At 44.9% G+C, this 14,031-nt stretch overlaps 1 pseudogene; it reads right to left on the bottom strand.

The window, feature by feature from the left end:
• Positions 1-8,903: 8,903 nt before the first annotated feature.
• LOC116467881 (secretoglobin family 1D member 2-like) lies at positions 8,904-12,200 on the bottom strand (annotated as a pseudogene).
• Between the last annotated feature and the right edge of the window lie 1,831 nt (positions 12,201-14,031).

Genomic DNA, 14,031 nt, shown 5'->3' with positions numbered 1-14,031 from the left:
GCTCAGACAAGACGAGAGAGAAGATGGCCAGAAAACTGCTGCCTACAGCTAGAAACTGCCATTTTTCTTGTTTTCTTTTTCCTTTGGACCTTTTTTTGTGGAAACTTCAGGGAAACTGTTGAAACCTCAAATTCTTTCTCATTTCAATAAACTAACTGCAAATCATAAAGTTTCTTTTGTTGTTTCAGGAAAGGGAGGCTTTCCAGGCCTCACAGTCAGGCTGCCTGTGGGAGGCAGACACAGACAGGCCATAGACAGGCCTTGCAAGTGCTGGGTGAGGGACCGAGGCTTCTGCGAAGCACTTGCTTTCTCTTCAACTCTTGCCCAAGCATTGGGCCTCTCTCTGAAGACTGTTTCCTACCTGCATCCCACCACTTCCCCACGTGACTCTCTCTGGGGTTCTCAGGCTCTAGGTTCTGAGGTGGAGTCCTGCTCAGAGGGCCTGCTTTCATTCCAGTCCTCTTGTGTGTGCTGAGCCCTGCTGGCCATGCCAGGCTCCTCTGCACTGTCCCTGGGCCTCCCCCAGGTGTGCAGGGTCCAGACAAGAGCCAGCCAGGGAAGGGAGACCTACAAAGCAGGCTGGATGGTGTCTGGCTTTTAACTTATGATTTTTGCTCGTTATGGATGTTGGCCTCAGATTCAATTTCTTTAAATGTTACATTAAAGTATCATTTATAATATTATATTATTTTAGGCATATAAAAATGTAATTACTGAGTTTCATAGCACCCTCCTTAAATTACTGAGTTTCCCTGAGTCGTGTCTCTGCAGTAGGAATGGGGTCCATTCTCCCCTGCCCCACAGTGAGCTGCAAAGGCAATGAGGGTTGAGGGGAGTGAGTGTGCCATGCAGGGACCCAGCACAGCAGGGGATGTTTATATGGAACCTGGGGCCTCCTTTATGTCCTGTCCCCAGCGTTCCTGTCACCAGGGGTAGGCTATTGCCACCTCTTCTGCTCTTGCTTCAGCTTGACCTTCTTCTTTCTGGGGCCATCCATTCACCCAAGAAGACCCTGTCTATTTCTCAGGACAACTCAGCTCCACTAGGGCTGACTCTTTTCTCAGGCAAGGCAGGTGCAGGGATCCAGGCCCACAATATCGGTAAGGGACCATAAAAAAGAAATAATTTTAAAGAATCATTTCCTAAAGTGCATATAACAGTGATGAATATATATCAATGACTCTAGCCAGGAATATATACTCTATTTTACCAATGTAGTTGTAAAATACAAAGTTTAATATTTTTTTTGTGGATAAATGGCCTATGAAGGCAGTAAAATAACTGTGACCTTCAAAAGTCTCAATGAAGCCTTACGCCCAACAACTTCCAAAAACCACAGGCCACCCTCTTTGGTTTAAGGTCCTGAAAGAGAGGAAAAGGGAGAAGAGATTCAGAGCTAAGAACTAGAAGTTGGGCACACGGTAGCAGAAAATATAAATCTGTATAGAGAAGGGCCTGAACCATTTGGTGAGGGGGCCATATACATGCTTGAGAGGCAACAGGTTGTAAGGGAAGGGGCCACTCCAGGATACTCATGCTACGTAGGGAACATCCCACATCCAAAACCAGGTTTGCGCTTGTGGATGAGCCTATGTACGAGCATGTCAGTCCCATGCAGTGGAAAGGGGACCCTGTGAATGGTAGGTGACAGACATAAGAGCTTCTGAAATTGCCGACAAAATGAACAGTCTCGAGAAGAGGATTTTTTTTCCCCTTTGGTTTTTTTTTTTTTAAAGCATAACGAGTTCATTTAATCAAAGTTTTACTTGACATGGAAAGCTTCAGAAATGAAGTCACAAAGAACCAAGGGAAAACTATTCATTTTAAAGGTTAGATTTAATAGTAACAGCTGTGTAGAAATGTGATTGGACAAAAAGGGAATAATCTCATGCGAATAGACGGTGTGGGAAAATCCAGCAAGTCCTGCTGTTCAGATTCTTCTTGGCTTCTCTGTGTGGCATTCCCAGAGAAGGGCCTTTAGCAAACTTGAGCATGGTGACAAACTATGCCTCAAATCTTTCAGGCATAAGGTAACCCACACCCAGAACTTCTTGAAGACCCCCGAGAAACCCATCACTGTTGCCCCCAGAGTCCTGGTCTATTATAGACAAGGGACTCCAAGTGGCTAGACTGGGAAACAGATGAGACTCCAAATTGCTTAGAGGAACCATCCTGGGTGTCTTAGGACAACCACTGCTCTTTCTGGAACTGATCCGCCTAAGCGGGAATGACAGCCTTCACACTGCGCATGGCCCTGCTGGGCTGCTGGGTTCTGCAGGTTCTGCTGCCACAGTTACTGCAAGAGGCCATGTCAGAAGCAGAGAAACATGACTCCTGCCTCCTCCCAGCTTCCAATCTCCCAGCAATACCTTCCACTGCAGACTCACAAGGAGCCAGCTGCCATGTGGTTGTGGGATGGGAAATACACAGGCCTCCACGTTAGCAGTAGGAGGATACAGAGGAAAAAGTAAATCTGGACCTAAGGAAAAATCAGCCTTATCTGGCTTCCCCTGATGATAATCTAGAGTCTTGGTCTTAATTTTTCATCCAGTTGGAGGCCATTTATCTGACCCACTGAAGAGTTAATAGCTGGAAAGTTTGTTGCCTACAATATAATAAATGAGGCTTAATTAGCTCAATAAATACATCTAAGAACAACCACAGGAGGCTTAACGGGCAATAACCAGATATTAGATCATCGTGGAATAGGAAAAAATTCTGCAAATTTATGCCTTAGTGCCAAAGGGTGGCTGACTTACAGCCAGAGGCTTTTCAGGGAAGATGCTACGTACGGCTAGGTGTACATAAAGTATCAGAACTAATGGGGTTAATGGAGGCCAATGACAAATAGCACAAAAGGTTTTATTATCCACGTCATTGCAATGCACTTTATAGGAAGAAAGGACTTTCTGCTGAGTAAACTATCAAGTTCAGTAAACTGTCTCTAGAAACCCACAGTGAGGATCAGCCCATCAGTTTCCTGCTCTATCTCACGTATCCTGAGGTTATTTATTCTGCTTCTCTGCCCAGCTTTTCCAGAATTCATACAACACTGCATCCAACCTGCTGCGGATTTCACAGGGTAACTGCTTTCTTCTCCAGAAAAAGATGGAGAAAATCTATTTATTTTATCTCCTAAATGGCACCTGTTTTGGCAAAGGACTCAAATACCCATCTTTTCATTTAGTACCTTCAATGTGGTTGTGGTTTGCTGTTCTCATGTGTGTTGTTTACACGTGGGGCCAACTTACAAATACATACAGGTACCTTATAGGTGGGTGAGCACACTTTATACACTGTGGGGATGGACAAGAAGAGGTGTGAGGACCTGGCTTAGGTCACTGCTAGGCAGTTCTCTCTCTGGGATTCCTTATGTGGAAGCAAGGAGGTAAAAATTGAGAACCAGTGTGTGATGCCTAATACTATCAACTTAGGCTGGGCGCGGTGGCTCACTCCTGTAATCCCAGCACTTTGGGAGGCCGAGGTGGGCGGACCACGGGGTCAGAAGATCGAGACCATCCTGGCTAACATGGTGAAACCCTGTCTCTACTAAAAATACAAAAAAAAAAAAAAATTAGCTGGGCGTGGTGGCGGGCACCTTTAGTCCCAGCTACTCGGGAGGCTGAGGCAGGAGAACGGCGTGAACCCCAGAGGTGGAACTTGCAGTGAGCTGAGATGGTGCCACTGCACTCCAGCCTGGGTGACAGAGCGAGACTCCATCTCAAAAAAAAAAAAAAAAATGCTGTCAACTTGATTGGATGCAATGATACAAAGTATTGGTCGTGGCTGTGTCTGTGAGGGTGTTGAGTCAGTGGACTGGGAAAGGCAGACCCACTCTTAATTGGGACACCATCTAATCAGCCGCCAGTGAATATAAAGCAGGCAGAAAAACTTGAAAAGGAGAGACTGGCCTAGCCTCCCAGCCTACATCTTTCTTCCATGCTGGAAGCTTCCTGCTCTCAAACATCGGACTCCAGGGTCTTCAGTTTTGAGACTCTTACTGGCTCTCCTTGCTTCTCAAGCTTGCAGGCAGCAGGCAGCCTATTGCGGGACCCTGTGATCATATAAGTCAATACTTAATAAACTCACATAAATATAATATATATTAAAATTGTATTATATACAATATATGTTATATAATATAACAAATTCATATATGTCTATATCTCCTATTAGTTTTTATACTCTAGAGAACCTTAATACAGATTTTGGTACCAGGAGTGGTTCTAGAGGAACAGAATATTAAGGATGAAGTTCTTTCGTTGTTTTGGGGGTTTCTGGAGTTAGCTACTTAATATAATTCGACCGAAAAATGCTAAGGACTCTACTCCTAATAGTATGGAGAACACTGATAGTCTTTGGTGTAAACTGTTTAGAGACTTATACATAATAAAAAATAAATGCATTTGACACTCCTGTTTCACCACTCATGACAGGCAAGGAGTTTAATGAGGCTGGATTCAGTTTGCCAGTATTTTATTGAGGGTTTTTGCATTAATGTTCATCAAGGATGAAGGCCTGAAATTTTCTGTGAGTATTTTGTTGTGTCTCTGCCAGGTTTTGGTATCAGGATGATGCTGGCCTCATAAAATGACTTAGGGAGGATTCCCTCTTTTTCTATTGTCTGGAATAGTTTCAGAAGGAATGGTACCAGCTTCTTTTTGTGCCTCTGGTAGAATTCAGCTGTGAATCCGTCTGTTCCTGGATTTTTTTTGGTTGGTAGGCTATTACTGCCTCAATTTCAGAACTTATTGGTCTATTCAGGAATTTGACTTCTTCATGGTTTAGACTTGGGAGGTTGTATATGTCCAGGAATTTATCCATTTCTTTTAGATTTTCTAGTTTATTTATGTAGAGGTGTTCATAGTATTCTCTGATGGTAGTTTGTATTTCTGTGGGATTGGTGGTGATATCCCTTTTATAATTTTTTATTGCATCTATTTGATTCTTCTCTCTTTTCTTCTTTATTAATCTGGTTAGTGGTTTATCTTTTTTGTTGATCTTTTCAAAAAACCAGCTCCTGGATTCATTGATGTTTTGCAGGATTTTTTGTGTCTCTATCTCCTTCAGTTCTGCTCTGATCTTAGTTATTTCTTGCCTTCTGCTAGCTTTTGAATTTGTTTGCTCTTGCTTCTCTAGTTCTTTTAATTGTGATGTTAGGGTGTTGGTTTTAGATCTTTCCTGCTTTCTCTTGTGGGCATTTAGTTCTATAAATTTCTCTCTAAACACCGCTTTAAATGTGTCCCAGAGATTCTGGTATGTTGTGTCTTTGTTCTCATTGGTTTCAAAGAACATCTTTATTTTGCCTTCATTTCATTATTTACACAGTAGTCATTCAGGAGCAGGTTGTTCAGTTTCCATGTAGTTGTGTGGTTTTGAGTGAGTTTCTTAATCCTGAGTTCTAATTTGATTGCACTGTGGTCTGAGAGAGTGTTTGTTATAGTTTCTGTTCTTTTGCCTTTGCTAGGGAGTGTTTTACTTCCAATTATGTGGTCAATTTTAGAATAAGTGCGATGAGTGGCTGAGAAGAATGTATATTCTGTTGATTTGGGGTCCACTTGGTGCAGAGCTGAGTTCAAGTCCTGAATATCCTTGTTAATTTTCTGTCTCATTGATCTGTCTAATATTGACAGTAGGGTGTTAAATTCTCCCAGTATTATTGTGTGGGAGTCTAAGTGTCTTTGTAGGTCTCTAAGAACTTGCTTTATGAATCTGGGTGCTCCTGTATTGGGTGCATATATATTCAGGATAGTTAGCTCTTCTTGTTGCATTGGTCCTTTTACCATCATGTAATGGCCTTCTCTGTCTCTTTTGATCTTTGTTGGTTTAAAGTTTATCAGAGACTAGGATTGCCACCCCTGCTGTTTTTGCTTTCCATTTGCTTGTTATATCCTCCCCCATCCCTTTATTTTGAGCCTATGTGCATCCTTGCACATGAGATGGGTCACCTGAATACAGCACACTGATGGAACTTGACTCTTTATCCAATTTTCCAGTCCATGTCTTTTAATTGGGGCATTTAGCCCATTTATATTTAAGGTTAATATTGTTATGTCTGAATTTGATCCTGTCATTATGATGCTAGCTGGCTATTTTGCCCATTAGTTGGTGTAATTTCGTCATAGTATTGGTGGTCTTTAAAATTTGGTATGTTTTTGCAGTGGCTGGTACTTGTTCGTTTCCATGTTAGTGCTTCCTTCAGGAGCTCTTGTAAGGCAAGTTGGTGGTAACAAAAATCTCTCAGCATTTGCTTCTCTGTAAAGGATTCTATTTCTGAGGCAAGTGGATCATGAGTTCAGGAGTTCGAGACCAGCTTGGCCGATTTGGTGAAACCCCGTCTCTACTAAAAATACAAAAATTAGTCAGGTGCGGTGGTGGGTGCCTGTAATCCCATATACTTGGGAGACTGAGGCAGGAGGAACACTTGAACCTGGGAGGTGGAGGTTGCAGTGAACTGAGACAATGCCACTGCACCCTAGCCTGGGTGACAGAGCAAGGCTATGTCTCAAAAAAAAAAAAAGCTACCAAAGAAATAAACATTAATCCATAAATTTCTACTACAGTGAATTTGTCACTTGGGTTAATTTCTTATAATTTCTTATTTTTAAAACACTGAAACTTTCAGTGGCCAAGAAATACATGAAAAAGAGCTCAACATCACTGATCATTAGAGAAATGCAAATCAAAACCCCAATGAAATATCCTCTCACACCAGGAAGAATGGCGATTATTAAAAAGTTAAGAAACAACAGATGCTGGTGAGGTTGCGGGGAAGCAGGAACGCTTTTACACTGTTGGTGGGAATGTAAATTAGTTCAACCATTGTGAAAGACATTGTGGTGAGTTCTCAGAGATCTGGAACTGGAGATACCATTTGCCCCAGCAAACTCATTACTAGGTTTATACCCAAAGGAATATTATGATATATTTGACCATATGTGGAGAACCAAGGAACATAATGAAGCTGGTTGGTTACTCCTAAGTTCAGTGGACAAAGTGATGAAAGAAAAGGATGAACTCAGGGATGCTGTCTCCTGGCTTCAGAAGCAGATACTGAGCCTCCAATCTGCTAAGATTGCCATGAGTGAGAATCTTATCTCCTGTAGAGACAGCTGAAATTGTGGAAAAACAGACACAAGCTCTTATCACACAAGTGGCTGACCTGTAATGAAAGGTGCATGCACCGCCTCACCAGGTGTCCACTGTTAAAGTGAGGGCATTGATTGGAAAAGAATGAGACCCTGCAACTTGGAATAAAAATGTGTGGGAGGACCCTGATGAAGCTGGGAACACTGAGTTTGTAAACTCTGATGAATATTTTTTTGCCAGAAGGAACAGCTTCCCCATCCCCAGTAGTGACAACCTTCCCTCCCTGACCCATACTGCCATCAGCTTTTCCACATTTGTCTGATTCTATTTCTCCTTCGCTTATGAAACTTAGTTCAGCTGGATATGAAATTCAGGGTTGAAAATTCTTTCTTTAACAATGTTGAATATTGGCCCCCGCTCTCTTCTGGCTTGTATGTTTTCTGCAGAGAGATTTGCTGTTAGTCTGATGGGCTTCCCTTTGTGGGTAACCCAACCTTTCTCTCTGGCTACCCTTAACATTTTTTCCTTCATTTAAACTTTGCTGAATCTGACGATAATGTGTCTTGGGGTTACACTTCTTGAGGAGTGTCTTTGTGGTGTTCTCTGTATTTCCTGAATTTGAATGCTGGCCTGTCTTGCTAGATTGGGGAAGTTCTCCTGGGTAATATCCCGAAGAGTGTTTTTCAACTTGGTCCCACTCTCCCTTTCAATTTCAGGTACACCAATCAAATGTAGATTTGGTCCTATCACATAGTCCCATATTTCTGGGAGGCTTTGTTCGTTCCTTTTCATTTTTTTCTCTCATCTTTTCTTCTCACTTTATTTAATTAAGTTGATCTTCAATCTCTGATATCCTTTTTTCCACTTAATCAATTTGGCTATTGATACTTGTGTATGCTTCACGAAGTTCTCATGCTGTGTTTTTCAGCTCCATCAAGTCATTTATTTTCTTCTCCAAACTGGTTATTCCTAAGTTAGCAATTCGTCTAACTTTTTTCAAGGTTCTTAGCTTCCTTGCATTGCATTAGAACATGCTCCTTTAGCTCGGAGAAGTTTGTTATTACTCACCTTCTGAAGCCTTCTTCTGTCAACTTGTCAAACTCAAAATCTGTCATTTTGTTCTCTTGCTGGCGAGGAGCTGTGATCCTTTGGAGGAGAAGAGGAATTCTGGTTTTTGGAATTTTTAGCCTTTTTTGCACTGGTTTCTCTCCCATCTTTGTGGATTTATCTACCTTTGGTCTTTGATGTTGGTGACCTTCAGATGGGGACTCTGAGTGGACATGCTATTCCTTTCTGTTTGTTAGTTTTCCTTCTAACAGTCAGGGCCCTGTGCTGCAGGTGTGCTGGAGTTTGTTAGAGGTCCATGCCAGACCCTGTTTGCCTGGGTATCACCAGTGGAGGCTGCAGAACAGCAAAGATTGCTGCCTATTCTTTCCACTGGAAGCTTCGTCCCAGAGGGGAATTTGCTGGATGCCAGCCAGAGCTCTCCTGCATGAGGTGTCTGTTGGCCCCTACTTGGAGGTGTCTCCCAGTCAGGATACACAAGGGTCAGGGACCCACTTGAGGAGGCAGTCTGACCCTTAGCTGAGCTCCAACGCTGTGCTGGGAGATCCACTGCTCTCTTCAGAGCTGTCAGGCAGGGACGTTTAAATCTGCTGAAGCTGTGCCCACAGTCACCGCTTCCCCCAGGTGCTCTGTCCCAGGGAGATGGGGCTTTAATCTATAAGCCCCTGACTGGGGCTGCTGCCCTTTTTTTCAGCGATGCCCTGCCCGGAGTGGAGGAATCTAGAGCGGCAGGCAGGCTAGGGGTTCCCTCAGTACAAGGCCATCAGAAACATTGTAATTCCTCTGTCCTCATTACCATGGTTTCCATTTAGGGCCACAGGATAGGGAATGTCTAAGGAATACGGGATGATTCCTACCAAATATTTCCCTCTGGGATTCCTGGATTCAGGCTCCATTGGTAACAGGGCCTTGGTTCTCTGGAGCTGATTATCACCCACAGCAAAAGGCCATTCCCCTATAAAACCCACCCTTGACTCAAGGCCTGAGACTGCAGGATCATAACAAGACCAGTGGAGCCGTGCAGGGCAAATGATTTATTAAAGCAAGACGTTGAAATCTTTACGTTCCTCAGTGAAGATCAGGGTATCAATGAAAGATGGTGGAAGCCAGGATGAGAGTATTTACATGTCACACATTACTTTTTGCCTGTAAGTTTAGCTGAAATAGAAAAAGAAAAAAAGGGAGGTGGGGTCAGTCATGCTGCTGCTGGAGATAACAGGCTAACATCCAAGAGGCCAGTGGAATTCTGCCCCCAAAGGCAATTGGAAGGGCAGAGGCAAGAACTCAGTTTAAGAAACTGAGGCCTAGAACTGGTGCCCTTACAACACCCATGCCGACGATGGAGCAGCCTTTCCCTGCCAGGCCAATAGTCCTGGGGGTACCCAGGAGTGAGGCCCAGGGTCCTCATGGAAGTTGGAGGGGAGGAGTGAATAGAGCAGCCAAAGACTGTTGTCACAGCTGTCCCAGGACTGTGGAGTCTCCCATTCCCTGCAATAGGGGACCCAGGGCTGACAGGGCCTCTGGGAAGCGTGGCTTTCAGGATACTCCAGCCTTCCCAGGTGGGAATTCTGCTTCAGGGCCTGGGCATCTCTCAACCCTGAGCCTGCAGCTTCCATGGACATTTGCAGCTAAACCTCAAGACAGCAACCCAGAGGCAGCCAGGCTGAGAGGCCCCTGGAAAATCTCTGATTTCTTGAGAAAGACAGAGTGAGAACATCCCGCTTCCATGGCACCGCAGGAGGCCGAGTAGCGAGGGTCTTGGCCCACTGGCTGTGGTCAGGAGTGCAGTGTGGGTGAGGAGGGGAGCATGGAGTCTGAGGAGCCGGGAGGGGCTCCTTCCTGGCTCTGCAGAAGCTGCAGGGAAGCCCAGCCCGCAAGCGCTGCATCTGCAGGAGGCCTGGCTCTGGGTTCCTCCCTGTCTTCCTCTTCCTGTTCAAGGCTCCCACACTCCCCACAACAGTCCACAGTGATTGCGTGAGGGACGCTTGGCCTCAGGAAAGTCCCCAGGTGGAGAGGCAGTCATGTTTGGCCATTCACCACCCTGCCTGGGCCTGGGCTCACTCCCCATGTCCTCAGCACACTCTGGGGACACGGCATCCGGGCAGGTGACCTGAGGAGGAGAAACATGCAGGAGGCTGTGTGCAGCTGAGTTGAATTCTGCGGGTGAAATGGAAGAACCTACGCTGTGTCCCTGAGTGACTCAAGCAGTGACCAGCAAGGCAGGTGCCCCACCATCTTTGTCCCCCGCAGAGCAGCAAGCTGACCTCACTTCACACCGTGCCGCTGACCAGAAGCCTCGCCACAAAACAAGAAATAAATTGGCCGAAGTGGGCGGATCACCTGAGGTCAGGAGTTTGAGACCAGCCTGGCCAACATGGTGAAACCCCGTCTCTACTAAAAATACAAAAATTAGCCAGGCGTGGTGGCAGGCACCTGTAATCCTAGCTACTCGGGAGGCTGAGGTACGAGAATCGCTTGAACCTGGGTGGCAGAGGTTGCAGTGACTCAAACAAAAGAAAAGAAGGAAATTACCTGGATTTTTTCAGTTAAAAGTTTTTTCTCAAGGGATATCTGATCTGTGCATTTCTTCACTTCCAAAAAGGCTGCAACAGCTTCTGGAGGTGCATCATATTTGGCAAGTTTTAACTTTTAACACAGGTTCATTAATGAATGAGAAGCCTGAGATCTCAGAAAAAAGAGCTGGGCAGACCACAGCCTTGGCTGCAACACAAGAATAAAAATACACTTTATGTTAGAAAAAGTCGATTTTTCTCTCATGGCTGCCTAATGGCTCCCAGACATCATCCCCTGAGATCCATGTTTCTATACCATTTTTGTGTTGATGACAATGCCAGACCCTCCCGGTGTGACTTCCTCAAGGTCACACCAACAAAGGGAAGAGTTTCATATCCACAGCTAGACTCTCTCTCTCTCTTTTATTTTTTCTCCTTTTTTTTGTGATAGTTTCGGTCTTGTTGCCCATGCTGGAGTGCAATGGCATGATCTCGGCTCACTGCAACCTCCCCTTCCCAGGTTCAAGTGATTCTCTTGCCTCAGCCTCCCAAGTAGCTGGGATTACAGGCATGTGCCACCACACCCAGCTAATTTTGTATTTTTGGTAAAGACAGGATTCCTCCATGTTGGTCAGGCTGGTCTCGAACTCCCGACCTCAGGTGATCTGCCTGCCTCGGCCTCCCAAAGTGCTGGGAGTAAAGGCATGAGCCGCCATGCTCGGTCTTTTCTTTTTTTCTTTCTTTTTTTGAGACAGGGTATCACTTTCTCAGACTGGAATGCAGTGGCACAATCTAGGCTCAGTGCAACCTCAACCTCCTGGGCTCAAGTGATCCTACCTCAGCCCCCCGAGTAGCTGAAACTACAGGTGAATGCCACCATGCCCAGCTAATTTTTTTGTGGGTTATCTATTTATTGTAAATACTAGGTATCGCCATGTTGCCTGGTCTTAAATTTCTGAGCTCAAGCGATGCTCCCGTCTCGGCTTCCAGAAGTGTTAAAATTACATGGCTCACATCTAGTGTTAAAATCTAGTTGTGAACCATGATGCCTGGCCCACAGCTAGACTCTTGACAGCCTTAATCCTACTCCATTCCCATAGCCACTCCTGGCAGAAGCTGTAACCATCAGTGATTGGAGGAGGCTCAGGGAGGGTGAGCATTGTGTCAAAGGTCAAATGGCTGGGAAGTGGCAAAGCCCAGATTCACCCCAGACCTCACGTTATGTCCTCTGACACAGATCCCATCTACGAGCAAAGCTCGGGCAGCAGAATTCCTAACATTTTCCTGCATCTATATTTTATAAAACTTCCTACGTGCTGGGGAGAAGAAATAGCCCTGAGTTTTAGGAGAGGCAGCACAGAAAAACGTCTGGTATTTTGGTTTGGTGAAGACTCCTACCCTAGCCCAAATGAGTGGCCTCGTGCTCAGAGGAGGGGGCTTCCCAGGGGCTGGTGCTGGACTCATGACTGATGTACTCACCCTGGTAGCAGCAAAGGGCAGCGTGACCAGCAGGAGACACACCGAGAGCCTCATGGTGGCTTATTCTGCTGTGAGCTCAGCTTTCACAAACGATGAGAAATTCGAACTCAACCCCAGATGCCTGTGAAGTCGTGGAGCCCAGGGCTATTTGTATCTAGGGAGCCTGGCTGGTCCTGCCCTCAGAGGCACCTGACAGGTCATGAGGCCTGGCTGTCAGCTCAACCTTCCTAGCCAGGGCTGCTGCCATCCACCAGTGTCATGTCCCCATGCCTCCCTCTATCCTGAGTTGGATGGAGCTCAGGAGAGCATCCCATGTGTGGGCAGCAGAGCTGAGAACCACCCAAAACTCAGCTCTGTGCTCCAGGTGAGTGTTCAGACACCTCTGGAAATATTCCCGGGATTCTCAGTTTCCTCCTGAGCTTTTGCTAATGATGATTTTTTCTTTATATCAGTGCAGAAGCCCAGGTGGATTTTGACTTCAGCAGGCACAGGAAGCTGGAAGGCTGTGTTCTGGTTATGGGAGAGCAGGGACATAAGGAAACCCTGCTTTGATCCCCCTGCATGTCTGACAACCAGCAGTCTTGTTTCAGTTGCACATTGGGCAAATCGAAACAAGACCTATTCCATCCCCTTCCATCACCACCGTGTTCACTGCGTAGGTACCTAAACTGAGTTGATACATCCTACCTTTGGAGGATTTCCTGGGGAAAAAACAACCACTGCATCTATTCTCTATCCTGCCTTACTCCCAGACCTGAGTCTTGTTTATGGGTGCAGTTATAAATATGACCAAGATTCACATTTTTTACCTATTAAGAGCAAGCTTTCTGTGATGTGTATCCACTTACATCTTATCTTAGGGCTGATCTGATGAATAAATAACCCTACATTTTCCAAATTAACTGGGCATGGTGGTGGGCGTTTTAGTCCCAGCTACTCGGGAGGCTGAGGCAGGAGAATCGCTTGAGAGCAGAGGTTGCTGTGAGCCAAGATCTCGCCACTGCACTCCAGCCTGGGTGAAAAAAAACAGGAAAAAGAGTTTGTTTCAAAAAAAAAATTGTTTGGAGGGAGCCCAGAGAACAGCATGAGAGAAGTCAACACAGTATAAACAAAGTGGCTTGTGAGGAACATCAGGTAGCCTGGTGAACCTGAAACAGACAGGTGAACATGGTATAATAAAGGAGGGTTTGTGGCTGGAGAACAGGATGGGCCAAATTCAGTGCAGCTTGCTTGCACTTTCCTCTGTGGAAAGGAGAATGGGTGGGAGAGATGAGCCACTTTCAGATTTTGTTACCCCATTGTTTTTTTTTGTGTGTGTGATTTTAAATCTCAGGTCAAAATAATAGACTTTTCATATCCTTTAGGATAGCTAGTATAAAACAGATGCACAAGCTAACTAAAAAATTTGAAAATAACATTGTAACAAGGAAGTGCAGAGGTAGCAACCTTAGTGCTTAGTGGGAATGTAAAATAGTGCAACCATCATTGAAGAATATGGGGGCCTCTCAAATTAAAACAGAAAATATCATAGAATCCAGGAATTTCTCCTCTGATGATATAGCCACAAGTACTGAAATCAGGATCTTTTAGATATATTACCAGGGCATGTCCTTAAGGACACTATTCACATCAGTGAAGAAGGGAAACCAACCCGATTTTCATCCCCAGATGAATGGATGAAGCAAATCTGGGTATTCATGGAATAGAATCTTATTCAGACTCTAAAGGGAGGAAAATCCAGACACAGGTTGTGGAATTCAATATAGATGGACTAGAGTACACAATGCTATATGAAGTAATCCAGTCACAAACACAAATATTGTATGATTCCACTTATGTGTGGTATCTACAGTATCCAAATCCATAGAAACAGAAGTTTGAATGG

This window comes from Hylobates moloch, unplaced genomic scaffold (assembly GCF_009828535.3).
Source record: "Hylobates moloch isolate HMO894 unplaced genomic scaffold, HMol_V3 SCAFFOLD_5, whole genome shotgun sequence".
Classification (NCBI taxonomy): Eukaryota; Metazoa; Chordata; class Mammalia; order Primates; family Hylobatidae; genus Hylobates; species Hylobates moloch.
Note: the sequence above shows the minus strand (reverse complement) of the source record. Positions and strands in the feature narration are given on the sequence as shown.